A 22,010-nucleotide genomic window follows, 5' to 3' on the forward strand; every position below is an offset into this window, starting at 1 on the left:
GGTCTGATAAAGAATCTACTCATGCCTAGTGATCCAACAGAGAAAACGTACGAGTAGTTGCGTACATTGGTACGGGAGCACCTCAAGCCAGACGACAGCATCATCATCTCGAGATACAGGTTTTATACACACGTTCGATCGGAGGGCCAGAGCACGGCGGAATTCGTTGCTGACCTGAGACGTCTAGCGGGACTGTGTAAGTTCAGGAAGGTGTTGGCAGACATGCTGCGGGACTTCTTTGTTCTCAGTATCAACCACGAGGTGATCCTGCACAAACTTCTGGCAGTGGAGGAGTTGGATTTAAAAAGGGCCATCCAGATCGCTCAATCATGTATGATAGAAACATAGAAAATAGGTGCAGGAGTAGGCCATTCGGCCCTTCTAGCCTGCACCGCCATTCAATGAGTTCATGGCTGAACATGCAACTTCAGTACCCCATTCCTGCTTTCTCACCATACCCCTTGATTCCCCTAGTAGTAAGGATTTCATCTAACTCCTTTTTGAATATATTTAGTGAATTGGCCTCAACAACTTTCTGTGGTAGAGAATTCCACAGGTTCACCACTCTCTGGGTGAAGAAATTCCTCCTCATCTCGGTCCTAAATGGCTTCCCCCTTATCCTTAGACTGTGTCCCCTGGTTCTGGACTTCCCCAACATTGGGAACATTCTTCCTGCATCTAACCTGTCTAACCCCGTCAGAATTTTAAATGTTTCTATGAGGTCCCCTCTCATTCTTCTGAACTCCAGTGAATACAAGCCCAGTTGATCCAGTCTTTCTTGATAGGTCAGTCCCGCCATCCCGGGAATCAGTCTGGTGAACCTTCGCTGCACTCCATAGCAAGAATGTCCTTCCTCAGGTTAGGAGACCAAAACTGTACACAATACTCCAGGTGTGGCCTCACCAAGGCCCTGTACAATTGTAGCAACACCTCCCTGCCCTTGTACTCAAATCCCCTCGCTATGAAGGCCAACATGCCATTTGCTTTCTTAACCGCCTGCTGTACCTGCATGCCAACCTTCAATGACTGATGTACCATGACACCCAGGTCTCTTTGCACCTCCCCTTTTCCTAATCTGTCACCATTCAGATAATAGTCTGTCTCTCTGTTTTTACCACCAAAGTGGATAACCTCACATTTATCGACATTATACTTCATCTGCCATGCATTTGCCCACTCACCTAACCTATCCAAGTCGCTCTGCAGCCTCATAGAATCCTCCTTGCAGCTCACACTGCCACCCAACTTAGTGTCATTTGGAGATACTACATTTAATCCCCTCGTCTAAATCATTAATGTACAGTGTAAACAGCTGGGGTCCCAGCACAGAACCTTGCGGTACCCCACTAGTCACTGCCTGCCATTCTGAAAAGTACCCATTTACTCCTACTCTTTGCTTCCTGTCTGACAACCAGTTCTCAATCCATGTCAGCACACTACCCCCAATCCCATGTTCTTTAACGTTGCACATTAATCTCTTGTGTGGGACCTTGTCGAAAGCCTTCTGAAAGTCCAAATATACCACATCAACTGGTTCTCCCTTGTCCACTCTACTGGAAACATCCTCAACAAATTCCAGAAGATTTGTCAAGCATGATTTCCCTTTCCAAATCCATGCTGACTTGGACCTATCATATTACCTCTTTCCAAATGCGCTGCTATGACATCCTTAATAATTGATTCCATCATTTTACCCACTACCGATGTCAGGCTGACCGGTCTGTAATTCCCTGTTTTCTCTTTCCCTCCTTTTTTAAAAAGTGGGGTTACATTGGCTACCCTCCACTCTATAGGAACTGATCCAGAGTCAATGGAATGTTGGAAAATGACTGTCAATGCATCCACTATTTCCAAGGCCACCTCCTTAAGTACTCTGGGATGCAGTCCATCAGGCCCTGGGGATTTAATCCCATCAATTTCCCCAAAACAATTTCCCGACTAATAAGGATTTCCCTCAGTTCCTCCTCCTTACTAGACCCTCCGATCCCTTTTATATCCGGAAGGTTGTTTGTGTCCTCCTCAGTGAATACCGAACCAAAGTACTTGTTCAATTGGTCCGCCATTTCTTTGTTCCCCGTTATGACTTCCCCTGATTCTGACTGCAGGGGTCCTACGTTTGTCTTTACTAACCTTTTTCTCTTTACATATCTATAGAAACTTTTGCAATCCGTCTTAATATTCCCTGCAAGCTTCTTCTCGTACTCCATTTTCCCTGCCCTAAGCAAACCCTTTGTCCTCCTCTGCTGAGTTCTAAATTTCTCCCAGTCCCCGGGTTCGCTGCTATTTCTGGCCAATTTGTATGCCACTTCCTTGGCTTTAATACTATCCCTGATTTCCCTTGATAGCCACGGTTGAGCCACCTTCCCTTCTTTATTTTTACGACAGACAGAAATGTACAATTGTTGTAGTTCATCCATGCGGTCTCTAAATGTCTGCCATTGCCCATCCACAGTCAACCCCTTCAGTATCATTCGCCAATCTATCCTAGCCAATTCACGCCTCATACCTTCAAAGTTACCCTTCTTTAAGTTCTGGACCATGGTCTCTGAATTAACTGTTTCATTCTCCATCCTAATGCAGAATTCCACCATATTATGGTCACTCTTCCCCAAGGGGCCTCGCACAACGAGATTGCTAATTAATCCTCTCTCATTATACAACACCCAGTCTAAGATGGCCTCCCCCCTAGTTGGTACCTCGACATATTGGTCTAAAAAACCATCCCTTATGCACTCCAGGAAATCCTCCTCTCCCGTATTGCTTCCAGTTTGGTTAACCCAATCTATGTGCATATTAAAGTCACCCATTATAACTGCTGCACCTTTATTGCACGCACCCATAATTTCATGTTTGATGCCCTCCCCAACATCACTACTACTGTTTGGAGGTCTGTACACAACTCCCACTAACGTTATTTGTCCTTTGGTATTCTGCAGCTCTACCCATATAGATTCCACATCATCCAAGCTAATGTCCTTCCGAACTATTGCCTTAATTTGCTCCTGAACCAGCAATGCTACCCCACCTCCTTTTCCTTTTATTCTATCTTTCCTGAATGTTGAATACCCCTGGATGTTGAGTTCCCAGCCCTGATCATCCTGGAGCCACGTCTCCGTAATCCCAATCACATCATTTTTGTTAACATCTATTTGCACAGTTAAGTCATCCACTTTATTGCGGATACTCCTTGCATTAAGACACAAAGCCTTCAGGCTTGTTCTTTTAACACCCTTTGTCCTTTTAGAATTTTGCTGTACAGTGGCCCTTTTTGTTCTTTGCCTTGGGTTTCTCTGCCCTCCACTTTTCCTCATCTCCTTTCTGTGTTTTGCTTTTGCCTCCTTTTTGTTTCCCTCTGTCTCCCTGCATTGGTTCCCATCCTCCTGCCATATCAGTTTAAATCCTCCCCAACAGCACTAGCAAACACTCCCCCTAGGACATTGGTTCCGGTCCTGCCCAGGTGCAGACTGTCCGGTTTGTACTGGTCCCACCTCCCCCAGAACCGGTTCCAATGCCCCAGGAATTTGAATCCCTCCCTGTTGCACCACTGCTCAAGCCACGTATTCATCTGCGCTATCCTGCGATTCCTACTCTGACTATCACGTGGCACTGGTAGCAATCCCGAGATTACTACTTTTGAGGTCCTACTTTTTAATTTAGCTCCTAGCTCCTTAAATTCGTTTCGTAGGACCTCATCCCTTTTTTTACCTATGTCGTTGGTACCAATGTGCACCACGATAGCTGGCTGTTCTCCCTCCCTTTTTAGAATGTCCTGCACCCGCTCCGAGACATCCTTGACCCTTGCACCAGGGAGGCAACATACCATCCTGGAGTCTCGGTTGCGGCCGCAGAAACGCCTATCTATTCCCCTCACCATTGAATCCCCTATCACTATAGCTCTCCCACTCTTTTTCCTGCCCTCCTGTGCAGCAGAGCCAGCCATGGTGCCATGAACTTGGCTGCTGCTGCCCTCCCCTGATGAGTCATCCCCCTCAACAGTACCCAAAGCAGTGTATCTGTTTTGCAGGGGGATGACCACAGGGGACTCCTGCACTACCTTCCTTGCACTGCTCTTCCTGTTGGTCTTCCATTCCCTATCTGGCTGTGGACCCTTTCCCTGCGGTACGACCAACTCGCTACACGTGATACTCACGTCATTCTCAGCATCGTGGATGCTCCAGAGTGAATCCACCCTCAGCTCCAACTCCGCAACGCGGACCGTCAGGAGCTGGAGGTGGACACACTTCCTGTAGATATAGTCGTCAGGGACACTGGTGTCGTCCCTGAGTTCCCACATGGTACAGGAGGAGCATAACACCCGACCGAGCTCTCCTGCCATGACTTAACCCTTAGATACACTTAAATTGGCAACAACAATGTTAAAAGTTACTGACTGATATGGAAGAGAAAAAAGAAAAACTACTCACCAATCACCAGCCAATCACTTACCCTCTTGGCTGTGACGTCACCTTTTGATTTCTTTCTACTTCTTTTTTGCCTTCTCCCTGTAGCTGCACAAGTCCCGCCTTTTATAGGCCTCTCCACGCACCTCCTCGACGCTGGGCCCCGGACTCCCTGCTGTGCCTTTTATAGGCCTCTCCACGCACCTCCTCGACGCTGGGCCCCGGACTCCCTGCTGTGCCTTTTATAGGCCTCTCCACGCACCTCCTCGACGCTGGGCCCCGGACTCCCTGCTGTGCCTTTTATAGGCCTCTCCACGCACCTCCTCGACGCTGGGCCCCGGACTCCCTGCTGTGCCTTTTATAGGCCTCTCCACGCACCTCCTCGACGCTGGGCCCCGGACTCCCTGCTGTGCCTTTTATAGGCCTCTCCACGCACCTCCTCGACGCTGCTCCTGAGTGCCGCCGACGCAGTCGATGATGGACAGGAGTCTAAAGCAAATATCGGTGAAGAACGAAACCTCCTCAGGTACTGTAAATGTGATTGATTCGGTGTTCGGCAGAGCGGCACATGGCAGGGCCTATCTGGTTGCGTTCACGAAACCTGTGGCTGCCCAAAGTCCGCCAGCAGGAATTTATCCGACTTCTCCGTGTTAGCGTTGTGGGGGAAATCATCGGCACCAGCAGTGCCGATTTAAGCAATATAGTTGCAAAGGTTGTCTGAGAGTGGGGCATCTCCAGCGCAAGTGTCCGCAGATGAGCAAGTGAGCTGCGACACACCATGTGGAGGATGAGAGTCAGACTAGCGCTGATCCGGATACACAATCCGAGATGCCAGAGGAGGAAGTGTATGGACTGTACTCTTTCATAACCAAGAGTAAACCAATGTTGATTAATCTGAAGTTTAACGGGATACCGGTATCGATGGAACTGGACACGGGGGCGAGTCAATCGATCATGAACGAGAGGGCATGTAATAAGCTGTGAGATACTAAGACTGTGAGGCCCAAGCTGAGCCCTGTTAACACCAAGCTGCACACGTACAAAGAACTGATAAAGGTGATTGGCAGTGCACAAATTAATGTGTCATATAACGGTGCGGTTCACGAGATACCGCTGTGGATTGTTCCAGGCAATGGCCCAAAGCTGCTCGGCAGGAGCTGGTTGGAGAAAATCAGATGCGACTGGAACGACATAAAGGCGTTGTCATCGGAGGAAGATACATGTGACCAAGTATTGAGCTAGTTCCCCTCGCTGTTTGAACCGGGTATCGGTAACTTCACAGGAGCCAAGGTGCAGATCCCCCTGGACTCAGATGCAATACCTGTCCATCATAAAGCTCGGGCAGTGCCGTATCTGATGAGGGAGAAGGTCGAAATTGAACTGGACAGACTCCGGCGTGAAGGGATCATATCACCGGTCAAATTTAATGAATGGGCCAGCCCCATTGTTCCTGTGCTGAAAAGTGATGTCACAGTCAGAATCTGTGGAGACTACAAGGCTGCGATCAACAGGGTTTTGAAACAAGATCAGTACACGTTACCAAAGGCTGATGACTTGTTTGCGATGCTAGCTGGAGGGAAGTCGTTCACAAAACTGGACTTGACGTCGGCCGATATGATGCAGGAGTTGGTCGAGACACCGAAGAGACTTAGGTGCATTAACACGCACAAAGGACTGTTTATTTACCACAGGTGCCCGTTTGGAATTCACTCGGCTGCAGCAACATTCTAGAGGAATATGGAAAGTCTACTGAAGTCCGTTCCCAGAACCGTCGTGTTCCAAGATGACATCCTGATCACCGGTCGTGACTCCAAGGAACATCTGAACAACCTGGAAGAGGTTCTATTGCATTTGGATAGAGTGGTACTCAGACTGAAATGCTTGAAGTGCGTCTTCATGACACCGGAGGTCGAATTCCTCGGGAGGAAAATCGCTGTTGATGGCATCAGACCTACTGACGTGAAAACCAAGGCTATCAAGAATGTACCCAAGTCGCAGAATGTGATGGAGCTGCATTTGTTCCTGGGCCTACTCAACTACTTTGGTAACTTCCCACCTAAATTGAGCACAGTACTGGAACCACTGCACGTGCTATTGAGAAAAGGCAACAACTGGGTGTGGGGCACATCGCAAGGCAGAGCTTGTGAGAAAGCCACCAATCTGCTTTGCTCGAACAAGCTGCTGGTACATTATGACCCATGTAAGCGTTTAGTTTTGGCCTGTGACGCATCGTCATATGGAATTGGTTGCGTACTCCAACAAGCCAATGAGTCGGGGAAACTTCAACCTGTCACATATGCATCCAAAAGTTTGTCCAAAGCAAAAAGAGCCTACGGCATGGGCGAAAAAGAAGCTTTAGCGTGTTGTACGGTGTTAAAAAGATGCATCAATACCTGTTTGGTCTGAGGTTCGAATTAGAGATCGATCACAAGCCGCCCATTTCGTTGTTTTCCGAGAGCAAAGGTATCAATACCAACACTTCATCCTGCATCCAAAGGTGGGCGCTGACATTATCTGCCTATGATTATATCATTCACCCCAGACCTGGCACAGAGAATTGTGCCGATGCTTTGAGCCGGTTGCCGTTGCCCACACCGGAGGTGGAAAGGCCACAACCGGCGGATCTAATGTTAATCATGGATGCTTTTGAGAGTGAAGGAACCCCTGTCACGGCTCAACAAGTTAAGACCTGGAACAGCCATTTCCCAATTTTATTGGTGGTAAAGGGTTGCATCCTCAAAGGGGATTGGTCTGCCATACCTAAGCAAATGTGCGAGGAGGCCAAACCGTACATTCATCGCAAGGACGAACTGTCTATTCAAGCAGATTGCATATTGTGAGGCAGTCGCATTGTAATGCCCAAAAAAGGGAGAGAGAAGTTTGTGCATGAGTTACACAGCACACATCCTGGTAGAGTGATGATGAAGGCCATCGCCAGGTCCCACGTATAGTGGCCAGGAATTGATTCTGAGCTGGAAGCATGCATGCATCAGTGCAACATCTGCATGCAGCTCAGCAAAGCACCAGCGGAATCGCCGCTGAGTCTGTGGTCATGGCATTCCAAACCTTGGTCCAGGATCCATGTAGATCTTGTAGGTCCCTTTGGGCAAGATGTTTTTAGTGGTGGTGGACACTTATTCGAAGTTGATAGAATGCATAATCATGTCATCCAGCACGTCCACGGAAACCATAGAGAATCTCAATGTCATGTTCGCGACACGTGATCTGTCTGACATAGTGATGAGCGACAATGGGTCGTGTTTCACCAGTCAGGAGTTTCAGGAGTTTGTGAAACTTAACAGCATAAAACATGTAAAGTCAGCACCGTTCAAGCTTGTGTCCAACGGGCAAGCTGAACATGGAGTACAAATTATCAAGCAAAGCATGAGGAGAGTAACCTAAGGGTCACTGCAGACCCACTTGTCCTGCATACTGCTGGTTACAGGACAAGACCCCACACACTCACAGGGGTCTCGCCTGCTGAACTCATGATGAAAAGAGATCTTAAGACCAAGCTATCTCTGGTACACCTGGATTTAAATAATCATGTTGAATACAGAAGACAAAGTCAACAAGGTTACCACGATCGCGCAACTGTGTCACGCGAGATTTCTGTTAATGATCCTGTATATGTGTTGAACTATGGTCAGGGTCCCAAATGGATCGCTGGCACGCTCATGGCCAAGGAGGGCAACAGAGTATTTGTTATTAAGCTCAAGAATGGGCAAACTTGCAGGAACCACATGGATCAGACAAAGCTGAGGCACACAGACGAGCCAGAGCAGTCGGACGAAGAAACCATCGACGACCAACCAACCTACCAGCAGTCTTCAGTGGGTTCAAGGGTCATCAGTGAACCTGGGATTTCCATCACAGACATGTTCAATAAAAATGGACTTGCAATTCCTGACAGGGCCACTGCCACCCCCAACAAGTCAGTCATCCAGCCATCAGCCACAACAGACCCCGCACACTCACCCAAGGCTGGAATTGAACTGAGACGGTCAACCTGGAAGCACAAAGCATCGGACCGTCTCAACCTGTGAAAGTCTGTGATAAGATCTCAGAGGTGGGTATTGTCATGTATGTACATTCTATTGTCACTATTGGAGGACACTGAGCAGCACGCTCATGGTGCTGCTCAGGTATAAAAGGCCAGCCATTTTGCGAGTCAGGCACTTTGGGCCTAAATAAAGCAGAGCCAAGGTTGGACCTTGCTTAGTAAAACAATACTCAGCTTGAACCTTTATTGCATACATAACAGGTCTGGAACTCACTGCCTGAAAGGGCGGGCGATGCAGAAACCCTCACCACATTTAAAAAGTACTTGGATGTACACTTGAAGTGCTGTAACCTACAGGGCTACGGACCTAGAGCTGGAAAGTGGGATTAGGCCGATAGCTCTTTGTCGGCCATCGCCAACACGATGGGCCGAATGGCCTCCTTCTGTGCTGTAAATTTTGATGATTCTATGGGGCTGAAATTCGCCCCTCTCCTGAAGGCCTGTTACCACCGTAAATCAGCGGCCCCACTGCGGAGTGGAGTGGCCGGGGACTTTTGCTGGAATGGCTGCTGCTAGCCCAATTGCTCTCCCGAGTTTTCCCGGCGGTGCCCCGATCCCACCCTTACCACCCCTCTGCTGCCGATCGGTGTTAAACACATCATCACCGTGCACACTGCCGATCCAACCCCCCGATAGCGACATTCCCCTGGGAAAATCTTCGGCCCACTCGGCGGTGCCAAAACAACCTTTTCCCGGTGGCCCGGTGAGGCTGTGGCCTTTTGCAGCGGCCGTGCAGCTTCCCTTAAAGGGGAGGACCCACTGCCGCTGCCGCCATGTTTTTCTTGTCGGCCGACTGCCAGGTCAGCCCGACAATTATACCGCGGGTTCGGCCGGGCCACCAACAGGCAGCATGGGGGCCGCTGGCCCGGTCGAGACCCTCCCTGGTGCCCCTGTGGACTGAAGTTGAAGGGGACAGTTGTGGTGACACGTGACATACCGATGGTAAAAAACGGGGTGCGTGCGGGGGGCATTGTGTCCCCCTATGACTCTCTGATGCGCTCTTTTTCCTGTCACTTAACCAATTTCATATCCATGCAACCACGGGACGTTTGACAGATAGAGGGAGAGATGAGGCTATGGAGGGATTTGAAAATAAGGATTAGAATTTTGAAATCGGGGCCATGATTAACCAGAAGCCAATGTAGGTCAGTGAGCACAGGGGTGAGGGGGAGAGAGTGTGTGTGTGTGTGTGTGTGTGTGTGTGTGTGTGAGGGGGAGAGTGTGTGTGTGTGAGGGGGAGAGTGTGTGTGTGTGTGTGTGTGTGTGTGTGAGAGGGGGAGAGTGTGTGTGTGTGAGGGGGAGAGTGAGTGTGTATGTGTGAGGGGGAGAGTGAGTGTGTATGTGTGAGGGGGAGAGTGTGAGGGGGAGTGTGTGTGTGTGTGTGAGGGGGAGAGTGTGTGTGTGTGAGGGGGAGAGTGAGTGTGTATGTGTGAGGGGGAGAGTGTGAGGGAGAGTGTGTGTGTGTGTGTGAGGGGGAGAGTGTGTGTGTGTGTGTGTGTGTGTGTGTGTGTGAGGGGGAGAGTGTGTGTGTGTGAGGGGGAGAGTGAGTGTGTATGTGTGAGGGGGAGAGTGTGAGGGGGAGTGTGTGTGTGTGTGAGGGGGAGAGTGTGTGTGTGTGTGTGAGGGGGAGAGTGTGTGTGTGAGGGGGAGAGTGTGTGTGTGTGTGAGGGGGAGAGTGTGTGTGTGTGAGGGGGAGAGTGTGTGTGTGTGTGAGGGGGAGAGTGTGTGTGTGTGTGAGGGGGAGAGTGTGTGTGTGTGAGGGGGAGAGTGTGTGTGTGTGTGTGTGTGAGGGGGAGAGTGTGTGTGTGAGAGGGAGAGTGTGTGTGTGTGTGTGTGTGTGTGTGTGTGTGTGTGTGAGGGGGAGAGTGTGTGAGGGACTTGGTGCGAGTTAGGACACGGGCAGTCAAGTTTTGGATCACCTCTCGTTTACGTATGGTAGAATGTGGGAGGCCAGCCAGGAGTGCGTTGGAATAGTCAATCCTAGAGGTAACAAAGGCATGGATGAGGGCTTCAGCAGCAGATAAGCTGAGGCAAGAGTGGAGACGGGTGATGTTACGGAGATGGAAATAGGCGGTGTTAGTTATGCTGTGGATATGTGGTCGAAAGCTCATTTCAGGGCCAAATATGACACCAAGGTTGCGAACAGTCTGTGATATGTCCTTACTATACAGTATAACTGCACACGAGGCCCATACTTGAGAGAAGGTCACTCTGTGACCAGTTACCTTTATTACCAAGCCTCAAGTGATGAAGGTGGGCGGAGCTTCCCCTTTTATACCTGAAAGTCCAGGTTAGGAGCGTCTCCCGTAAGTTCACCCCCTTGTGGTCAATGTTCTTCAGGTGTACAACTTAGGTCAGCTTATACATGGGTTACAATGATAGTTGAATACATGACATCACCACCCCCTCACAGTCTTGTTGGGATCACAGATTAAGTCTCTCTGGTGGTTTACGCTCCCTTGTAGAGCACCTGAGTTGGGGCTCCGGTTGTTGGGCGCTGGCCTGAGTGTCTGCTGTTTGCGGTGCCTCAGGCCTGTCCGGACTGCCCACAGTGACTGGGCTCTCCTCCACTTGGTTCCGGTGTTCGGTCACCTGTGGTGGAGTAAACTCTATGTCATGTTCTTCCTCTGCTTCTTCTATGAGGTTGCTGAACCTCCTTTTAGTTTGATGCACGTGTTTGCGGCAGATTTGTCCATTGGTAAGTTTAACTACCAAAACCCTAATCCCCTCTTGGGCAATCACAGTGCCTGCGAGCCATTTGGGACCTGCACCATAATCAAGGACAAAAACAGGGTCATTGACATCAATACATCGCGCCCTCACATTCCTGTCATGGTAGTCACATTGTAACTGACGCCTGCTCTCAACAATTTCTTTCATGGTGGGGTGTATAAGGGATAACCTGGTTTTGAGCGTCCTTTTCATTAGCAGCTCTGCGGGTGGAATCCCTGTGAGCGAGTGTGGTCGGGATCTATTGGCCAACAGGAGGCATGATAAGCGGCTTTGGAGGGAACCCCCTTGGATTCTGAGCATCCCCTGTTTGATTATCTGCACTGCTCGTTCCGCCTGGCTGTTTGAGGCCGGCTTGAACAGTGCCGTTCTGACATGGTTAATTCCATTGCCTGCCATGAAGTCCTGGAATTCAGTGCTTGTGAAGCACGGGCCATTGTTGCTGACCAAGACATCCGGTAGACCATGGGCGGCGAACATTGCCCGTAGACTTTCTACCGTGGCAGAGGATGTGCTTGAATTTAAAATGGCACACTCAATCCATTTGGAGTAGGCGTCAACGACAACCAAAAACATTTTTCCCATGAAAGGACCTGCGTAGTCCACATGGATGCATGACCATGGCTTGGCGGGCCAGGACCAGGGGCTAAGGGGGGCTTCCCTGGGTGCATTGCCCAGCTGAGCACACCTGTTGCACTTGCGAACACAAAGTTCCAGGTCTGCATCGATTCCTGGCCACCAAACGTGTGACCTGGCAATTGCCTTCATCATGACAATGCCCGGGTGCTCATTGTGAAGTTCTCTGATAAACACCTCTCTGCCCTTCTGGGGCATGACTACTCGGTTTCCCCACAGTAGGCAAACAGCCTGAATCGAGAGTTCATCCTTGCGCCTATCAAACGGTTTAAATTCCTCAGGGCATGTCCCGTACGTGGCTGCCCAGTCCCCATTCAGGACACATTTCTTAACTAAGGACAGTAGCGGGTCTTTATTTGTCCAGACTTTGATCTGACGGGCTGTCACAGGTGAGCCTTCGCTTTCGAAAGCTTCAACAGCCATGACCATCTCAGCATCATGCTCAGTTGTCCCCTCAGTGGTGGCTAGTGAGAGCCTGCTCAGTGCATCGGCGCAGTTTTCAGTGCCCGGTCTGTGCCGAATTGTGTAGTCATAGGCGGCTAACGTGAGTGCCCACCTCTGTATGCGGGCCGATGCATTCGCATTTTTGGCCTTGTTGTCGACCAAAAGGGACATTGGTGGTTTGTGATCTGTCTTCAGCTCAAATTTGCTGCCAAACAGGTACTGGTGCATTTTTTTTACTGCATATACACATGCTAGCGCTTCCTTTTCTACCATCCCGTAGCCTCTTTCTGCCTGGGACAGACTTCTGGAGGCATAAGCTACCGGCTGTAACTGCCCATTGGGCATTCACATGCTGCAACACACACCTGACACCATAGGACGACACATCGCACGTTAAAACAAGTTTCTTACACGGGTCATATAACGTTAACAGTTTGTTAGAGCACGCAATTTGTTATGCTCCATCAAAAGCCCTTTCCTGGCTGTCCCCCCAGACCCAATCGCGACCTTTGCGTAGGAGCACATGTAACGGCTCTAATAGCGTGCTCAATTTGAGAAGAAAGTTACCAAAATAGTTCAGGAGCCCCAGGAACGAAAGCAGCTCCGTCGTGTTACGGGGTCTGGGTGCTCTCTGGATTGCTTCTGTTTTGGACGCAGTAGGTCTGATCCCGTCTGCTGCTACCCTCCTCCCCGGGAATTCTACCTCTGGAGCTAAGAAGGCGCACTTCGCCTTTTTCAGTCACAGCGCTACCCGGTCCAGTCTGCGTAGCACCTCCTCCAGGTTGTGGAGGTGTTCTTCAGTATTGCGACCCGTGATGAGGATGTCGTCGTGAAAAACCACCGTCCTTGGAATCGACTTGAGGAGGCTTTCCATATTTCGCTGAAAGATCGCGGCGGCCGAATGAATCCCGAACGGACATCTGTTGTACTCAAACAACCCCTTGTGTGTCGTGATGGTGGTCAGCTTCTTCAACTCACTCGCCAGCTCCTGGGTCATGTAAGCTGAGGTCAGATCCAATTTTGAAAAAAGTTTGCCACCGGATAGCGTCGCAAAGAGGTCCTCCGCTCTCGGTAGCGGGTATTGGTCTTGGAGTGACACCCGATTGATGGTGGCCTTGTAATCGCCACATATCCTGACCGACCCATCCGTCTTGAGCACCGGCACGATCGGGCTCGCCCAGTCACTGAATTCAACTGGTGAGATGATGCCTTCCCTCAGCAGGCGGTCCAATTCGCATTCTATCTTTTCCCGCATCATGTACGGCACCGCTCTGGTCTTGTGTTGTACTGGCCTGGCGTCCGGGTTTATGTGAATCACGACATTGGCCCCCATGAAAGTGTCGATTCCGGGTTGAAATAATGAGTCAAATTTGTCCAGGACCTGTGAGCATGATACTCGCTCCACAGAAGATATTGCATTGACATCGCCCCATTTCAAGTTCATGACAGCAAGCCAACTCCTCCCCAGTAGTGCGGGACCGTCCCCCGGGACAATCCAGAGTGGCAACCTGTTCTCCAAATCTTTGTGGGTCACGTTTACCGTGGCGCTGCCTAGCACAGGAATGATCTCCTTTGTATATGTCCGTAGCTGTGCGTCAATCGGCAATAATTTTGGCCTCCTGCCCTTGGACACCCACAACCTTTCGAACTGTTTGATACTCATCAGGGATTGGCTGGCCCCCGTGTCTAGCTCCATTAATACTGGGATGCCATTGAGGAGCACTTTCATCATTATCGGTGGCGTCCTGGTATATGAACTGTATATGTGCTCCACATGAACTCGCTGAACTTCAGCTTCCAGCGATTTACCCCAGTATTCATTTGGCCTCGTAGGGCTTACATTGGGCCCGTCCTCCTCGTACATCAACCTGGCTGCAGGCTTCCTGCACATATGCGCCAAGTGACCGCTGACGTTGCAGTTTCTGCAGGTATATTGCTGATACCTGCGAGCTCTGGCTGGGTGTTTGCCTCCACACCTCCAACATGAGCTGGAGGCCCCGTTGTTGAAAACAAAAGGTCCATTACCAGTCGATCGTCTCTGACTGTCTCTGCAACTGTCCTTAAGCGTACCATTAACAGGTGTTGATGGCCCCATTACTGGCCGCATTGTCCATTGCGATGGAATCGCCGTTCAGCTAGCCATTGTCTCTGTTGAATGCCCCCTTTGGGTTCGACTACATGCTCGGGCATGTCCGATTGCTCCTGTCTGCCTGGAGAACTGTGTGCCGCGTTAACAATGTTGATTCCCTGGTCGTTTGCCGCATTTGAGCCAAGATTTTTGTCATACATCATTCCTGTCTCTTCCTCCCCTGAGATAAATGTCTGGGCTATCAGAGCCGCCGCTTCCAAGCTCAGGTCTTTGGTCTCAATCAGTTTCCTGAAAACCCCAGTGTGACCGATGCCCTCAATAAAAAAGTCTCGCAGCATCTCCGCTCTGCATGTATCTGGGAACTTACATAGGCTCGCCAGTCGCCGGAGATCTGCCACGAAGTCTGGAACGTTTTGCCATTCTCGCCGCCGGTGCATGTAAAACCGGTGTCTCGCCATGTGCATGCTGCTCGCCGGTTTAAGGTGTTCCCCGATCAACTTACTGAGCTCTTCGAACGTCTTGTCCGCCGGCTTCTCTGGCGCTAGAAGGTCCTTCATCAGGGAGTACGTTCTGGATCCACAAACTGTCAGGAGATGAGCCCTGCGTTTGTCGACCGAATCCTGTCCCAGCCATTCCTTAGTGACAAAACTTTGCTGTAGTCTCTCAATAAAGTCGTCCCAATCATCACCAACACAGTACCTCTCATCTGTGCTGCTCGTGGCCATGCTCGCGTGGTTTAAATCCCAGTTTCTCATCGCCAATGATATATCTTTACTATACAGTATAAATGCACATAATTGAGAGAAGGTCATTCTGTGACCAGTTACCTTTATTACCAAGACCTCAAGTGATGAAGGTGGGTGGAGCTTCCCCTTTTCTACCTGAAAGTCCAGGTTAGGAGTGTCTCCCACAAGTTCACCCCTTTGTGGTCAATGTTCTCAAGGTGTACAACTTAGGTCAGCTTATATTTGGGTTACAATGATAGTTGAATACATGACAGTCTGGTTCAGCCTCAGACAGGAATTGTGAAGAGGGATGGAGGGGGGAAGAGGAGGGGGAGTGCGGGAGGGGGGAAGGGGAGGGAGAGAGGGGGAATGGAGAGGGGGGAGGGAGGGGGAGAGGGGGGAGGGAGGGGAGAGGGGGCAGGAAGGGGGGAGAGGGGGCAGGGAGAGGAAGGGGGTGAGAGGGGGGAGGGAGAGGAGGAGGAGAGGGGGGAAGGGAGGGGGGAGGGAGAGGAGGGGGAAGGGAGAGGGGGAGGGAGGGGGAGAGGAGGCGGGGAGGGAGAGGAGAGAGGGGAGGGAGAGGGGGGAGGGAGAGAGGGGAGGGAGGGGGAGAGGGGGCAGGGAGAGGAGGGGGAGAGGGGAGAGGAGAGGGGGGAGGGAGGGGGAGAGGGGGCAGGAAGGGGGTGAGAGGGGGGAGGGAGAGGAAGGGGGTGAGAGGGGGAGGGAGAGGGGGGAAGGGAGGGGGGAGGGAGAGGAGGGGAAAGGGAGAGGGGAGGGAGGGGGAGAGGGGGCAGGGAAGGGGTGAGGAGAGGGGGGAGGGAGAGGAGAGGGGGGAGGGAGAGGGGGAGTGAGAGAGGGGAGGGAGGGGGAGAGGGGGCAGGAAGGGGTGAGAGGGGGCAGGGAGAGGAGGGGGAGAGGGGAGAGGAGAGGGGGGAGGGAGGGGGAGAGGGGGCAGGAAGGGGGTGAGAGGGGGGAGGGAGAGGAGGGGGAGAGGAGAGAGGGGGAGGGAGAGGAGAGGGGGAAGAGGGGTCAGGAAGGGGGTGAGAGGGGTCAGGAAGGGGGTGAGAGGGGGGAAGGAGAGGAGGGGGTGAGGAGAGGGGGGAACGGAGTTTGTGGCGGGGACTGAAAACAATGGCTTTGGTCTTCCCAATATTCAATTGGATAAAATTTCTGCTCATCCAGAGCTGGATGTGGGACAAGCAGTCTGACAATTTAGAGACCGAGGAGGGCTCGAGCGAAGTGGTAGTGAGGTACAACGTCTGGGTAATGTTGCCGAGGAGTAACATGTAGATGTGAGAAAGGAGGGGGCCAAGGATCCATCTTTGGGGGAGTTTTGAGAAGAGAATCCATTGATGCAGATAAGTGGAAGCACTGAGCTGGAGGAGAGATGTTGGACGATGATTGTGTGGGTCGACTGTGTCAAAGGCTGCATAGAGGCCGAGGAGGGAGAATGCAGCATGGACACAGTCACACAGAATGCTGGTGACGATGTTTGCTTGGGCCATTTTGGTGATAAACATGGACGTTGCATTGGGTCTGTCAGCGGCTGGCCTGGAGATCGAGGAGGTGGAGGGTGTCACAGAGAGGAAAAGCACAGATGTGCTTATATCTCGAGTCTGGCACCCACTCTGACTCTGCCCAGCTACTACACTTTCACACCTACTTGGCCATACCTGAGGAGACCCGTCTTTTCTGTCTCCACTCACGAAGCAGTCTGTGACAGAGTTATGCCACGTGCTGAAGCCAGGAATCCAGAGTGGGCCGAGCACAGGGACAGACATGGCCATTGTGGGTGAACATCACAACATTGAGCTTTTGTTCAGATCCTTTCAAGCCACCACTGGAGACATTTGTAACATTAGTATTACTTCAGTCCGCTGATGCCGCAAGCAGGCCCCGGGAGCCGAGGTTTGCAGGGGAAACACCTTCGTCACTTTGTCCATTGAAAGGAGGCAACAGCTCGAGTGGGCACAGCACTTTTACCTGTTGCAGCTTCTGTAAAGTGCAGGGTCTCATCGATGGCACATACACAGCCAACAAGACCCATAATGACTATCCCAAGGTGGGCATCTATAGCAAAGGCTTCTATCCATCATTGTACAGGTGGTGTCAGACCACAAGTACAGGATCATTCAGGGGAATGTGCACCAGTCCAGCCTGGAGTGACAGCCTGGATTATGGGCTCAAGTTCCTGGAGTGGGGCTTGAACCCACCATCTTCTGACCCCGAGGTGAGAGTGCTACCCACTGAGCCACACCTGACTCCCGTGGTGTACAGTGTAGAGCACTGACAGAGTGTGTGGCTTATCACCACATGTATGCTGCATGGTTTGCTGCAGGTTGCTGAGTGGGATACAGTCGAAGAGTATTTGACCACACTGGTTTCACTGTGATTATCAGTCATACATGTGGCAGCTATAATAAACTCACACAGGTTCTTATATTTCAGCTGCAACCCAGACTAATAAACAGGCAGCCGCAACCTCGACTGTGGTGAGTACTGAGCAACAGCTTTTATACCGATATCCTGCTGTTAAATACACCATCACTTCCTCTCCAGCCCTGGACGTTATAGAGTGTTTCTTTTACTTATGACCAGTGTTCTTCTGAAGGAGCTGACTCTTGCTGGGAAACAGTTTACAAATGACAACAGCCCCTCCTGATATCACACCAAGCAACTGTTTATCATGTGTAGCTTGGACAGTACCAGTAACCATGGCAGTGAGTGAGGGAACATAGGAACAGGAGCAGGCCATTCAGCCCCTCGAACTGTTCCGCCATTCAATCAGACCAGGGCTGATCTGTATCTCAACTCCAGCTACCCGCCTTGGTTCCGTAACCCTTAATACCCTTGCCTAACGAAAATCTATCAATCTCAGTTTTGAAATGTTTAATTGACCCCCCCAGCCTCAGCTTTTTTGGGTAAGTTCCAGATTCCCACTGCCCTCTGTGTGAAGAAGTGTTTCCTGATTTCACCCTGAACGGCCGAGCTCTAATGTTAAGGTCATGTCCGGACTCCACCATCCAGAGGAAATAGTTTCCCACAGTACCTTCCCTATCAATTCCTCGGATCATCTTAAACACCTGAATTCCATCACCCCTTAATCTTCTATACTCGGGAATACAAGCCTGGTCAGTGCAACCTGTCCTCATAATCTAACCCTTTTAGTCCCCGAATCATTCTGGTGAATCTCCACTGCACCCCCTCCGAGGCCAATATCCTTCCTGGGGTGTGGTGCCTAGAACTGAACGCAGTGCCCCTGATGTGTTGTAACCAGAGTTTTATCCAAGTGTAGAATAACTTCCGCCCTTTGTATTCCAGCTCCCCTGAGATAAAGGCCAACATTCCATCAGCCTTTGTAATTATTGTTTGTACCAGTCCCCTGGGTTTTATGATTTCTGTGCATGGACCCTTGAATCTCTCGCTCCTCCACAGTTCCTAGCTTCTCGCCATTTAAAGATATTCTGATCTATCTCAGGTGGAGCTCGGGTGGAGCTGAGTAACACGTGGTGCATCCCTTTAAAGCCATAAGGTCGAATTGCCATACCTTGTTCACGGAAACAGAAATTCATCAGTGTGATCGTGTGACTCTGAACAAGCATTGAATTCGTTGTCATTTACAAAAACTAATATTGAATTTCCTGCTGTAGCAAAGCCTGTCATCTGGGTCAATAGGCGACTCTGATAATGTCACTGACCAGCTCCAGCCGTTCGAAAGTGGAAGCTTTTTCAATGCCTGGGTCCATATAAACAACATCTACAGACTCTCCCTTATCGAGCACCTTAGCTACCACCTCAAAAAATTCAACTAAGTTCGTTAGACATGAGTTCTGCTTTACAAATCCATGCTGGCTCTCTCTGACCAGCTCATATAGTCCAAGTGCTCAGCGACCCTCCCTAATAATAGGCCCAGCCTGATCCTGAACTCACGTGACTTTCACAGGTTGGGGTCTAGTTTGACTCCCGGGCCGGGGACTAGTGGTCAGATGACCGACTGAGGGAGTGATGGTCAGGTGACTGACTGAGGGAGTGATGGTCAGGTGACTGACTGGGGGAGTGATGATCAGGTGACTGACTGGGGGAGTGATGGTCAGGTGACTGACTGGGGGAGCGATGGTCAGGTGACTGACTGGGGGTGGGGATGGTCAGGTGACTGACTGGGGGAGTGATGGTCAGGTGACTGACTGGGGGAGTGATGGTCAGGTGACTGACTGGGGGAGCGATGGTCAGGTGACTGACTGGGGGAGTGATGGTCAGGTGACTGACTGGGGGAGTGATGGTCAGGTGACTGACTGGGGGAGTGATGGTCAGGTGACTGACTGGGGGAGTGATGGTCAGGTGACTGACTGGGGGAGCGATGGTCAGGTGACTGACTGGGGGAGCGATGGTCAGGTGACTGACTGGGGGAGTGATGGTCAGGTGACCGACTGGGGGAGTGATGGTCAGGTGACCGACTAAGGGAGTGATGGTCAGGTGACTGACTGGGGGAGTGATGGTCAGGTGACTGACTGGGGGAGCGATGGTCAGGTGACTGACTGAGGGAGCGATGGTCAGGTGACTGACTGAGGGAGCGATGGTCAGGTGACTGACTAAGGGAGTGATGGTCAGGTGACTGACTGGGGGAGTGATGGTCAGGTGACTGACTGGGGGAGTGATGGTCAGGTGACTGACTGAGGGAGTGATGGTCATGTGACTGACTGGGGGAGCGATGGTCAGGTGACCGTTCCAGTGGTGCCGAGCTCCCCCTCCTCCCTGCGATTGTGAGCCACCGGCCTCATTTAAATCTGTCGTTCCATGGCCCGTGGGTCGGGTCGGGTCGGTGTGAGCACAGCCCAGGCTCCTGCCCGCTCCCACCCGAAATGGCAATCGGGGTCCCAATGACATTGTGACTATTACTGCGGTGGGAATACTCTGAGCCCGCTGGGTGTGACTGGACCCTGGGTGATGGTGGGTCAGGATGTCAGTAGGGAGAGAAGGGATAACGTAAGGTGCTCCTGTCCCTGAGTGAGGGCGAAGCCTCCGGCTTCAGCCTGTCCCAATCCCTCTGCTCCCAGGCACAATCATTTCCAAGCGGCTCCCCTCCAAAGGCTCTCGGGGTTGTGTCTGTGGGCCCTCCTGTCCCGGCCTCCTCTCTCCTGTTAAGTCGCACCTTATTGTGCAGGCAGAGGGACGGTGAGCTGCTGGAAGGGTCAGGAGCAGGTGCCGCAGATTATCGGTGTGTGTGGGCACCCGACACGAGGCTGGGTTTTGTTCAAAGGGATTGTCTCTGTGAAACCCTTTGTGTGTTTCCCAATCTACTCGTTTCCCACTAACCTTGGCCACCAATGCGTATAAGGTGGCCAAGGTTAGTGGGAAACTAGAAGATTGGGAAAATATTAAACGACAGCAAAGAATAACGAAGAAAGCAATAAAGAAAGGAAAGATAGATTACGAAGGTAAACTTGCGCAAAACATAAAAACAGATAGTAAAAGCTTTTACCGATATATAAAACGGAAAAGAGTGACTAAAGTAAATGTTGGTCCCTTAGAAGATGAAAAGGGGGATTTAATAATGGGAAATGTGGAAATGGCTGAGACCTTAAACAATTATTTTGTTTCGGTCTTCACAGTGGAAGACACAAAAACTATGCCAAAAATTGCTGGTCACGGGAATGTGGGAAGGGAGGACCTTGAGACAATCGCTAACACTAGGGGGGTAGTGCTGGACAGGCTAATGGGACTCAAGGTAGACAAGTCCCCTGGTCCTGATGAAATGCATCCCAGGGTCTAAAAGAGATGTCGGAAGTTATAGCAGATGCATTCGTTATAATCTACCTAAATTCTCTGGACTCTGGGGAGGTACCAGCGGATTGGAAAACAGCTAATGTAACGCCTCTGTTTAAAAAAGGGGGCAGACAAAAGGCAGGAAACTATAGGCCGATTAGTTTAACATCTGTAGTGGGAAAAATGCTTGAAACTATCATTAAGGAAGAAATAGCGGGACATCTAGATAGGAATAGTGCAATCAAGCAGACACAGCATGGATTCATGAAGGGGAAATCATGTTTAACTAATTTACTGGAATTCTTTGAGGATATAACGAGCATGGTGGATAAAGGTGTACCGATGGTTGTGGTATATTTAGATTTCCAAAAGGCATTCGATAAGGTGCCACACAAAAGGTGACTGCAGAAGATAAAGGTACGCGGAGTCAGAGGAAATGTATTAGCATGGAAATAGAACTGGCTCGATCTGGCTCAGCCATGATCTTGTTGAATGGCGGAGCAGGCTCGAGGGGCTAGATGGCCTACTCCTGTTCCTAATTCTTATGTTCTTATGTTCTTATGTGTGTGCATGTGTGTGGGGAATGTGTGTGTGTGGGGGGAGTGTGTGTGTGTATGTGTGGGGGGGGGAGTGCGCGTGTGTGTGTGGGTGGGGAGTGTGTGTGTGGGTGGGGAAGGTGAGTGTGTGTGTGTGGGGAGTGTGTGTGTGTGTGTGTGGGTGGGGAGGGTGTTTGTGTGTGTGTGGGTGGGGTGTGTGTGTGTGTGTGTGGGGAGTGTGTGTGTGTGTGTGTGGGTGGGGAGGGTGTTTGTGTGTGTGTGGGTGGGGTGTGTGTGTGTTTGTGGGTGGGGAGGGTGTTTGTGTGTGTGTGGGTGGGGAGTGTGTGTGTGTGTCGGTGGGGAGTGTGTGTGGGGAGTGTGTGTGTGTGTGGGTGGGGAGTGTGTGTGTGTGGGTGGGGAGTGTGTGTGTGTGTGGGTGGGGAGTGTGTGTGTGTGTGGGTGGGGAGTGTGTGTGGTGAGTGTGTGTGTGTGTGGTGAGTGTGTGTGTGGGTGGGGAGTGTGTGTGTGGGTGGGGAGTGTGTGTGTGGGTGGGGAGTGTGTGTGTGGGGAGTGTGTGTGTGTATGTGGGTGGGGAGTGTGTGTGTGGGTGGGGAGTGTGTGTGTGGG

The 22,010-nt window shown here is 51.0% G+C and overlaps 1 long non-coding RNA gene across 1 annotated transcript in view; it reads left to right on the forward strand.

The window, feature by feature from the left end:
* The window catches only part of LOC139250030 (uncharacterized), a 39,183-nt gene that overhangs the window by 12,674 nt on the left and 4,499 nt on the right, over window positions 1-22,010 (forward strand). The window contains exon 3 of the long non-coding RNA XR_011591257.1: window positions 17,533-17,576. This is a non-coding gene — a long non-coding RNA (uncharacterized lncRNA). The remainder of the gene's footprint in view (window positions 1-17,532; window positions 17,577-22,010) is intronic.

This window comes from Pristiophorus japonicus, unplaced genomic scaffold (genome assembly GCF_044704955.1).
Source record: "Pristiophorus japonicus isolate sPriJap1 unplaced genomic scaffold, sPriJap1.hap1 HAP1_SCAFFOLD_337, whole genome shotgun sequence".
In the NCBI taxonomy this organism is placed as follows: Eukaryota; Metazoa; Chordata; class Chondrichthyes; family Pristiophoridae; genus Pristiophorus; species Pristiophorus japonicus.